This window comes from Gossypium arboreum, chromosome 7, assembly GCF_025698485.1.
Source record: "Gossypium arboreum isolate Shixiya-1 chromosome 7, ASM2569848v2, whole genome shotgun sequence".
Lineage (NCBI taxonomy): Eukaryota > Viridiplantae > Streptophyta > Magnoliopsida > Malvales > Malvaceae > Gossypium > Gossypium arboreum.
Genome location: NC_069076.1, coordinates 76,249,015 through 76,260,491, shown reverse-complemented (window position 1 = coordinate 76,260,491; position 11,477 = coordinate 76,249,015). Strand labels below are relative to the sequence as shown.

The 11,477-nt window shown below is 40.6% G+C and overlaps 1 non-coding gene across 1 annotated transcript; it reads right to left on the bottom strand.

Moving 5' to 3' along the window:
- Window positions 1–10,244: 10,244 nt before the first annotated feature.
- On the bottom strand, window positions 10,245–10,346 carry LOC128296165 (small nucleolar RNA R71). The gene has a single exon (XR_008286713.1). It is a non-coding gene; the product is annotated as a small nucleolar RNA R71 (small nucleolar RNA).
- Window positions 10,347–11,477: the final 1,131 nt, after the last annotated feature.

The window sequence follows — 11,477 nt, the reverse complement described above, 5'->3', positions numbered from 1 at the left end:
CTAACATAAGAGTAGATGGAGAGCTGGCTTTAAATAGTGCAAACCATGAAGAGAGTAGGCATACCTTCTTGGATGATCCCTTTCACTTTGTAACATGCTCGTTTGGGTTGGGCATCAGCTAAGAGTGTTTGGAGCGCGGATTAACTGCAGTCTCCTAATAGGTGTGTATTTCTCATTACTCTAGCAGTAGGACGGCTATTTCGGGCCGCGATGGGCTGAAATAGGCCATGTGGTCTCAATAGGTCCGTAGGCCCAAGTGGATAGGTTGTAGAATTACTAAAATACCCCTATAGGGTAGGACTACCTATTTACCCCTGGAGGGTAAAATGACTATTTTGCCCCTTGTGCGTAAATGACTAACTTGTGTGATAATTGGGTTAGTTGATGTGGATTTATGTTAGCTACCGTTAATTCGTAAGTCTAATGTGTTAGTGATCGATTGTAGGATTATCACGTGGGAGATATCGTCATCAATCGTCATCAACCAGGTGTGTAAACGACACCCTCCCTTAGACTGAATCGGTAAAAGCTGAAATACCAAAACGTTGGAATTTTGTTAACTCGTGACCGTGCGAGCGCTCGTGAGACAGTTGTTAATGAATATGGTGCATTTGGATGATTAGAGTGCAGAGTGTGCATTTTCGTACACAACGGTATTTTTAGGCTTAATGGGCCGAAAACGGGCCAATGGGCCAACGGGCTCACTTTGGGAAAAAGACGAGGTAAGTACTTCTGATTACTTGGTAAACGTTAGAATGAGCATGAAACCTTAGCAATAGGTAATAACTACTCAAATACCCTTATGCATGCAAAATTACGATTTTACCTCTAGGATTATTTTTTCTGAAAAACAAGATGTTTTGTTTCTATATACGTATGCCATGACATATTATTTATGTTGCATGGGACATGGGTTTATATTGATGGAGGAAGCATTCTAGCAGCCTCGCTACAATCTGGTGGCCTCGCCACATATATCTGTTCTGGTGACTTCGTCACAATATCTGGCAGCCTCGCTGCAATCTGGTGGCTTTGCCACATATATATATATATATATATATATATATATATATATCTATTCAGTGGCCTAGCTACAATATCTCAGATCTGGTGACTTAGTAACAATATCTGGCACTTTGCTGCAATTTACGTGGTGTGTAGCCTCCTACATGGTGTAAAATTTGATGCACGGGGTGTTATGGATGGCTTTGGGTTGGGATTTACGTATTCATGATATATTTGTTTGTATCTACTATGGGCCTATGGGTTTCATTCGATTTACATGCGGGCCAAGGCCGAGATAAGTCTAACTCGAGGTTTGATCATTTTGGGCTATGGTTGGGTTATGTTACACATCGAGTTTAGAACTCACCCTTTATTTTCATCTCTGCAGAAATCCCCAACCATAGTGGGCTTGAGCCGTGAGGATTCGGAGTGGCCAAATCATCTCGCAAAGTTAGTTTTTCTAAATTAATTTATTTTTATTATTTTTATATTCGATTTAATTTTGGGTTTTAAGTTGTAATAAGGCCGTTATTTAAATTTCTTTTTTTCCGCTATGGTTTTATTTTCTGATTATATTTATACCATGATGAAACTGCTAGTGTTAGGCTGCGCGGGTTTTCAAAATTAATAAATGTTTTCAAGACTCAACAAGCACAACAAATGGATAGCCTAAAGATTGATAAACCGACTTTTCATTCAACCGCTATTTTTACAAAGACCACCCCAATCACTTAAACCAGCGAATGCATACTAAGTCGTAAGTCCATGTGACACATCAGATCTGGCCATAACATCTGGGCCGGGTTTTGGGTGTTACATTGAGTGGTATCAGAGCCAAGTTGCATCAACTCGGCTGTGGAACGGGTCTAAACTTGAGTTTGTAAAGAAACACTGAATAAAGGTTTTCGAAAATCATTTTTTTTAACTTGATTATAAATTGTTTTCGAGAATGTTTCCAATATTTTCTCTTTACAAATAGATGATTTAATGTTTCCAATATTTTCTCTTTACAAATAGATGATTTTAAAGGTTAAAATCTATTTTCTAAAATTAGGTTTTTTAGAAGGTGGCACAGAATCTAAACCAAGTCTGTAAGTTTTACGAGCCTTTCGATTGTTTCAAATATATCATTATATGCTTGTACAAAACCTTATCATGGTACTTTAGTTAGGTAACACTAGAACTATAGAAACTCTAAGTAGACTGAGACTGTAGCTAGGCTACCGCAAAAGGAAACAAACTCAAACTCTGAATTACTGTTATTCATAAGACATCTGTAATAAACACTGAAATATTAAACTGATTCATAAAATTCTTAATTAGATAGTACGAAATGAGTACACGAGCAGCTCGTGGAAGAGGCCGTGGATGTGGCCGAGGTAATGCTCAGGCTAAATCTTCATCTTCAGGACATGTACCGGTAGCAGATGCACTGGTACCACCAACAACGGAGGTAGAGTCTCGTGATCGAGGTGCCGGGGATGATGCTCTGTCCCAGGTAATGCTCCGAGTTTTGGAAAGGGTTGCTGGGGCAAGTACGGGAAACAGAATTCGGGGGTTTATTTCTAAGCGGCTTCGGGCCAATGGAGCAGAGATATTTAGGGGCGTATCTGGTGTAGCTCCGAATATGGCTGAGTATTCGTTAGAAGCCACAGAGCGGATTATGGATGATCTGGACTACTCTGTGGAGCAGAAGCTGAAAAGAGCCATATCGTTACTCAGGGATGAGGCTTATCAGTGGTGGCTCACGGTGAGAGATGGAACTCCTGCTGACAGTGTGACTTGGGAGCTATTGAAGACAGCCTTCAAAGAAAAGTATGTTGGGGCTAGTTACGTGGACGCTCGCCGGAAAGAATTTCAGAACCTAGTCTAAGAGAGTAAGTCAGTGGCTGAGTATGAGTCTGAGTTTCTGAGACTGAGCTGGTATGCTTCTGGGATTGTCGCTACAGAGTATGAGCGTAGCGTACGCTTCGAAGATGGTCTGAGAAATGAACTTAGGGTGCTGATTGCTCCGCAGAGGGAGCGTAACTTCACTAGTTTAGTGGAGAAAGCTAAGATATCTGAGGAAGTGAAGCATACAGAAAGACAGAATCGTGAGAAAGATCGGAACCATTTTAGGAGAGATTCGGGACTTTCGGTGGTATGAACAGAATGTTAAGAGAGCAAGGGTAATGGAGCCGATTCGGCGAAGAACGATGAATCTTTGTTAGACCGCAAGGTTGTAGGAATTATGGGAAGATGCATATGGGCGAGTGTCGAAAACGTTCTACTGCTTGTTTTCGATGTGGATCTATGGAGCATAGGGTTAAGAATTGTCCCCAGGAACCAGATCAGGTTCAAGTTTTAGAGCAAAGGGTCGCTCAACAGTGAGGGGTGGACCACAGTTTTCGAGAGGACGTGGGCAAGGCAGAGGTGGTAATGGAAATGGTCGAGGAAGAAGAGCGCCTGGTAGGGGTGCTAAATTTGCTGAGGCTCATCAGCCAGCGTTGGTATATGCAGCTCGTCCCTGAGAGGAGGGTGATGCACCTGACGTCATAATCTGATGCTTCGATTTCCGATTATGCCATACACTGCGTTGATAGATGTTGGATCTACCCATTCATATATTGCATGTACTATATCTGGGTCGCTGGGTGTGCACTCTGAGGAGACCGTAAGTGGGGTATCTGTACTAAGTCTTTTGGGTCACTCAGTGAGGGTAGATAAACTGTATAGAGATGTGCCTATAGAAACTTAAGGAAAAGTTTTCTCTGGAGATCTGATGGAGCTACCTTTCGAAGAATTCGATCTCATTTTGAGAATAGATTGGCTTGTTAAGCATAGGGCTACTCTGGATTGTGCTGCTAAGCGAATAATGTTAAAGACCACAAAGGATGAGGAGGTTTTGGTGATAGGCGAGTATAGGGATTATTTGTCTAATGTGGTGTCGGCATTGAGAGCCGAGAAGTGGATTCGAAAGGGATGTGAGGCTTATTTGGCATTTGTAAGCCAATCGAAAACTGAGGATCTGATAGTGGATAAAGTTAGAACCGTCAAGGATTTTCAAGATGTTTTTCTAAAGGACCTTCCGGGTTTGCCCTATAACGAGAGGTTGAGTTTGGAATCGACTTGTTGCCTGGAATGGCACCGGTGTCTATTGTACCTTATAGGATGGCACAGAAGGAGTTGGTGGAGCTGAAAGCCCAAATTCAAGAGTTATTGGATAGAGGCTTCATTAGACCAAGTGTGTCTCTGTGGGGAGCACCAGTGTTGTTCATAAAGAAGAAAGATGGGTCAATGCGGGTGTGCATCGATTATCGGCAGTTGAACAAACTGATGATTCAGAACAAGTACCCACTACCGAGAATCGATGATTTATTTGACCAACTTAGAGGAGCTTCAGTATTTTTCAAGATTGAACTTCGATCTGAGTATCATCGGTTGAGGGTTAAGGAGGTGGATATTCACAAGGCGGTATTGAACTTCGGTATGGTCACTATGAGTTCTTGGTTATGCCATTTGGGTTGTGAATGCACTGCGGCATTTATGGATCGATGAATCGAGTGTTCCAGCCATACTTGGATTGATTCGTGGTCGTCTTTATCGACGATATTCGTTTATTCAGGCGAGGAGAAGCATGATGAGCATCTTCGTATTGTACAACAAGTCTTTGAGGAGAAGGAGTCGTATGCGAAATTGATGAAGTGTGAGTTCTGGTTGAGAGAGGTAACTTTCTTAGGGCATGTTGTCTCTACTGAAGGGATCAAAGTGGACCCTCGAAAGATTGAAGCGATTCTGGAATAGAAGCCACCGAGGTCAGTGTCGAAAATTTGAAGTTTTCTGGGTTTAGCTGGGTACTATAGAAGGTTTGTGGAAGGATTTACTGTGATGGCAACGCCTTTGGCAAAGCTTATAAGGAATAGAGTACCGTTTGTTTGGACTGAGAAACAACATGAATCTTTTGAGAAGCTGAAGAAAGTTTTGACCGAGGTACTGTCTTGATTCAATGAGTCCGGAAAAGATTTTACGATAGATGATGATGCATCACATGTAGGGTTGGGCTGTGTACTGATGCAAGAGGGTAAAATGGTTGCTTATGCATCGCGACAGCTTAAATCACATGAAGTTAACTATCCTACTCATGATCTGGAGTTGGCAACGATAATTTTTACGCTTAAGATTTGGAGACATTACCTGTAAGGAGAAAGGTGTATTATATACACAGATCATAAGAGTCTTAAGTACTTGCTGACTCAGAAGGAGCTGAACCTTAGGTAGCGAGATGGATAGAGTTGCTTAAGGATTATGACTGCGCGATTGAGTAACACCCAGGCAAAGCTAATGTGGTGGTTGATGCCCTAAGTCATAGAATTGTATCTGATTTGAGAGCCATGTTTGCGCGTTTGAGTCTGTATGATGACGGTAGTCTGTTAGCAGAACTACAAGTTAGGCCGACTTGGGTGGATGAGATTAAGGAAAAACAGTCGAGGGATGAGTCCCTGGTTTCTCAATTCTGGCAGGTTAAGAATAGGGATACTTCTGAGTTCAGACTGAATAGTGAGGGAGTTCTGTGTTACCGAGGTAGAGTTTGTATTCCGAAAAACTCTGACTTGAGGCAAGCAATTCTAAAAGAAGCTCATGGAGGTCTGTGTGCTATGCATCCTGAAGGGAGTAAAATGTATCGTGACTTAAAGGAGTTGTATTGGTGGCCTGGATTGAAGCGAGAGGTAACGAAAGTTGTGGGAAAATGTCTGACTTGTCAGCAAGTGAAAGCTGAAAATCAATTACCTTCCGGAGTTTTGCAACCAGTTAAAGTACCACTTTGGAAGTGGGAGAGGGTAACCATGGATTTTGTGAGTAGGTTACCCTTGACACCGTCAAAGAAGGGCTCAACTTCGGTAATTGTTGATAGGTTGACCAAATCTGCTCATTTCATACCTGTCTGCACTGATTATTCACTTCAGAAGTTAGCCAAATTGTATGTGGCAGAAATAGTGCGACTTCATAGAGTGCTAGTGTCGATTATTTCTGATCGAGATCCTAGATTCACATCTCGGTTTTGGAAAAAGTTACATGAGGTGTTGGGTACGCTATTGAACTTTAGTATAGCCTTTCATCCTCAGACTGATGGTCAGTCAGAAAGGGTTATTCAGATTCTGGAAGACATGTTGAGGGGATGCGTTATCGACTTTTGAGGCAGTTGGAAGGATTACTTACCGTTGGCAGAGTTTACATACAACAACAGTTATCAGGCAAGTATTTGAATGGCTCCTTATGAGGCACTGTATGGGTGAAGATGTCGTATACCTAGTTGTTGGCACGAGTTGGGTGAACGAAAGGTTTTTGGACCTGAGTTGGTGGCAGATACTAAGGATAAGGTCAAGTTGATTAGAGACCGGTTGAAGGAAGCATCTGATAGACAGAAGTCATATGCAGATTTGAAGCACAAGGAAATTGAGTAATCTGTGGGTGATATGGTCTTCTTGAAGGTTTCGCCTTGGAAGAAAATATTAAGGTTTGGAAGGAAAGGCAAGTTAAGTTCGCGGTTCATTGGGCCTTATCGGATTCTTAAGCGAGTGGGTCCAGTGGCTTATCAGTTTGAGCTACCTCCAGAGTTGAATAGGATTCATGATGTCTTTCACGTCTTCATGTTAAGGCGGTATCGTTCTGACCCTACTCATGTTGTGCCGGTTGCAGAGATCGAGGTCCAAACAAACTTGACTTTTGAGGAAGAGTCTGTGCAGATTTTGGATCGAGATGTTAAGATTTTGAGGAGGAAATCAGTTCCGCTAGTAAAGGTGTTGTGGCGTAATCATGGCAGAGAGGAAGCTACTTGGGAGCTAGAAGTGGCTATGTGTCAACAATACCCTCATCTGTTTGATTCAGGTAAAATTTTGAGGACGAAATTTCTTTAAGGAGGGTAGAGTTGTAACGCCCCAATTTTTGGGTTTTCTGTGTTTCTGTGATTTTTAAAATCTGTGTGTGTTCTGGTTGGTTAAAATATATATTTAAGTAGGTTAGTGGGCCTTTAGAAGGCCCAAACTTAAGTTAAATCCGTGGTAGTCTTCGGAATTTTAATTTTATGAACAAGTGATGCAATTGCCGTTTGGGCTTTTAAGAGTAAAGGGGTAAAAGATGACACAAAAAGGAGTATGGTGTAGTCGCAAGGTGGCGCCACTTAAGGGACAAGGAAGTGACACCATAGAGGAAGCAAGGGGTCCAAGGTTCAAGTCTTGGCTCTTGCAATATATTTTGGTTTTTCTTTTCAATAAATCTGGAAGCAAGTAGGTGGGCTTTAAAGTTTAATGTGTTGGATTTCTGACACAAATGAGTTGATGGCCTAGTGGTGGTGGTGTGAGTTGGCATGTGAGATGACTTTGGTTCAAATCCCTTGGCACGCAAAGGTTGATTATTTTGCTATGTTGGCACGGCAAGAGTTGGTGTTGGTTTTAAACTCTGGTGATGGAGGGATCCCACATCGGGAAGCTAACATAAGAGTAGATGGAGAGCTGGCTTTAAATAGAGCAAACCATGGGAGAGTAGGCATACCCTTCTTGGCTGATCCCTTTCGCTTTGTGACGTGCTCGTTTGGGTTGGGCGTCAGCTAAGAGTGTTTGGAGCGCGGATTAACTACAGTCTCCTAACAGGTGTGTATTTCTCATTACTCTAGCAGTAGGACGGCTATTTTAGGCTGCGATGGGCTGAAATGGGCCATGTGGTCCCAATGGATCCGTAGGCCCAAGTGGATAAGTTGTAGAATTACTAAAATACCCCTATAGGGTAGGACTACCTATTTACCCCTGGAGGGAAAAATGACTATTTTGCCCCTCGTGCGTAAATGAGTAACTTGTGTGATGATTGGGTTAGTTGACGTGGATTTATGTTAGTTACCGTTAATTCGTAAGTCTAATGTGTTAGTGACCGATTGTAGGACTATCGCGTGGGAGATATCGTCATCAATCGTCATCAACCAGGTGTGTAAACGACACCCTCCCTTAGACTGAATCGGTAAAAGTCTAAATACCTGGTATTTTGTGAACTCGCGAGTGTGTAAGTGGTCGTGAAACAGTTGTTAATGAATATGGTGCATTTGGATGATTAGAGTGCAAAGTGTGCATTTTCGTGCACAACGGTATTTTTGGGCTTAATGGGCCGAAAACGGGCCAATGGGCCAACGGGCCCACTTTGGTAAAAAGACGAGGTAAGGACTTTTGATTACTTGGTAAACATTAGAATGAGCAAGAAACCTTAGCAATAGGTAATAATTACTGAAATACCCTTATGCATGTAAAATTACGATTTTACCCCTAGGGTTATTTTTTTCTGAAAAGCATGATGTTTTGTTTCTATATACGTATGCCATGACATATTATTTCTGTTGCATGAGACATGGGTTTATATTGATAGAGGAAGCATTCTGGCAGCCTCGCTACAATCTGGTGGCCTCGCCACATATATCTGATACGTAACCGTCACAATATCCGCGATCTCATTTGCAATCTCGGTGGCCGCCACATATATATATATATATATCATTACGGTGGCCTAGCCACAATATTCAGATATCTGGTGACTTCGTCACAATATCCGTAGCATTGCTACAATTTTTGTGGTGTGTAGCGGTTGGGTGGGTCGAGTAGTCTCCCACATGGTGTAAAGGGTGATGCAGGGGTGTTATGGATGGCTCTAGGTTGGGATTTACGCATTCATGATATATTTGTTTTGTATCTGCTATGGGCCTATGGGTTTTATTTTGATTTACATGCGGGCCAAGGCCTAGATAAGTCTAACTCGAGGTTTGATCATTTTTGGGCTATGGTTGGGTTATGTTACACAATCGAGTTTACCAAACTCACCCTTTATTTTCATCTCGCAGAAATCCCCAACCATAATGGGCTTGGAGGCGTGAGGATTGAGTGGCCACATCATCGCAAAGTTGGTTTTCTAAATTAATTTATTTTATTATTTTTATATTCGATTTAATTTTGGGTTTTAAGTTGTAATAAGGCCGTTATTTAAATTTCTTTTTTTCCGCTATGGTTTTATTTTCTGATTATATTTATACTATGACGAAACTGCTAGTGTTAGGCTGCGCGGGTTTTCAAAATTAATGAAAATTTTCAAGACTCAACAAGCACAACAAATGGATAGCTTAAAGATTAATAAACTGGCTTTTCATTCAACCGTTGTTTTTACAAAGACCACCCCAATCACTTAAACCAGCGAATGCATACTAAGTCTTAAGTCAATGTGACACATCAGATTTGGCCATAACGTCTGGGCCGGGTATGGGGTGTTACAATTTATTTTATTTATTTAATTTCTTATGTTCATCTATTTTATGGTTTTTCGTAATATATGATTTAATTATTACTATTTAGACTTATTATTGTAAAGAGATTTTCATTAGATTTATCTCATTCATCTTGGGATATGATCTTCAGAATACTTCTTGTGTTTTATTGTACACAAATGCTATGCTACAATTTGACCCGTATACTTGCAGACACCACTGTTTTAATTTCTTTTACTTTTTGTGTGATATTTTCACTATAAACAATTGACGCAGTTGTCAGGGAGGTTTCAGCATTAAATCTTAAAATATCTTTATAATTAATAATATAAGTAGGAACATTAAAGGATATATATACGATATTTAATTTTTTTTATTTTTATTTTTTAATTTCTTTCTAATTTTTTTAGGTTGTTTATGACCTAAAGCTCTAGCATCCCAACCGAACCATATCCAAATCTGGAGCAATTACTTAGGCACAATGATTAATTAATTAACATCGATCCATCTGCGGTTATTAATTTACCCTAGGAAAATTCATTTCTTGATAATCCACGAGAGCATCAAGGAAATATCTGGGAAGAAGTCCCAATGGATTAGTGGACGTTGGGTGAGTATGCTTTAGTTACACTAGATGCGGTGCACGACAGCATTGGAAGGCCGACGATTAACGCTAATAAATTTGAAATAAAGACGACCACGATTCAAATGATCCAAAATACACTACAATTCAAGGGAAACATGGTGGAAAACCCTAATCAACACTTGAAGCGGTTTCTTCAACTATGTAACTCCTTCAAGTACAACAGGGTATCCGACGATGCTGTACATCTCCAGTTATTCTCATTCTCTTTATGTGAAAATGCAGCCAATTGGTTAGATTCGTTAGAACTAGGTTCCATTACCAAGTGGAACGATCTAGCGAAAAATTTTCTTTATAAATTGTTCCCGATTAGTAGAACCATTCAGCTCAAGTGAGAAATCACCATTTTTAAACAATACGAAGGTGAATCCTTATAGAAGACGTGGGAATGTTTCAAGTCGATGTTAAGTGCCCACAGCATGGACTGCAAGCTTGGGTCCATATTTAAATATTCTACAATGGTGTTGAAGGCAACATCAAATCCAGCCTAGAAAGAGCGTCTGAAAGATCTCTCATTTTCCACACTTACAAACGAGCTTATAAAATCATTGATGATATGCCTATGAATTCGTATATGTGGCCCAATGAAATATTCATGTATAAATCAAAGCCTCCAATGGTAGAAATTGTGAATGAAGATGACCGATATCATAAAATATTGGAAAAGCTTAACCATTTGGAGTTGGCTGTTAAACCAACGAGAGAGAGCCACATATTGAAAACCAATCAGAGGAGATGAGCTACATCAGTAATAGGGGTCGAGATCCTTATTCGAACACTTATAATCTAGTTTGGAGGGATCATTTGAACCTTAATTGGAGAGGCAACCAAAGAGGTGCAAATCAAGCATAAACCCGATAAAACCCTCTTTACCAACCTCCACCATTGCAACAAAGATCCGTGGGCAATGACCTGCTACATGTGGTAAATGATTCGATCGATTAAATGGGAGATACAAACAATGGAAATGGACATTCAACAAGTCCAAGCCACATGTGGACATCTTGAATCCTGAATGGACATCCTTTATGACCAAATGAGCCAATTAATGACGATGATTCAAAATTTACATGGTCAAAGTCTCCCCAGTAACATGGAAAATAATCCTTAAAGAGATGGGAAGTAACATGTAAAGGTGATCACCTCGAGATCGAGGAAGACACTTGAAAAGCCGAACAAGCCCATCTATGAAGAGTAAAAGGTTCTTGAAGTAGGCGATGAACCCAAGGAGGAGGAAACTAAGCACGACAAGCTTATTGAGGAGATAGCCAACTCGGTGTCTGATCCAGTCATAGCAAATCCCAACACAACAAAAGTACCATTCTAGATGAGACTGCAGGTAAAAAAATAGGGATGAGGCTGATTTTGTAAGTTTTCTTAATTTATTTAAATGCCTCAATTTCAACTTACCGCTCCTTCAACTTATCGATAAAATTTTGAAATATGCCAAATACCTAAAGGAAATTAATGAAATGACATAAAAAGATGAAAAAAGGACGAGAAAATTGAAATTGATGCCTCATGTAGCGCGTTAATTGCGAAAAGATATCCCCAAAA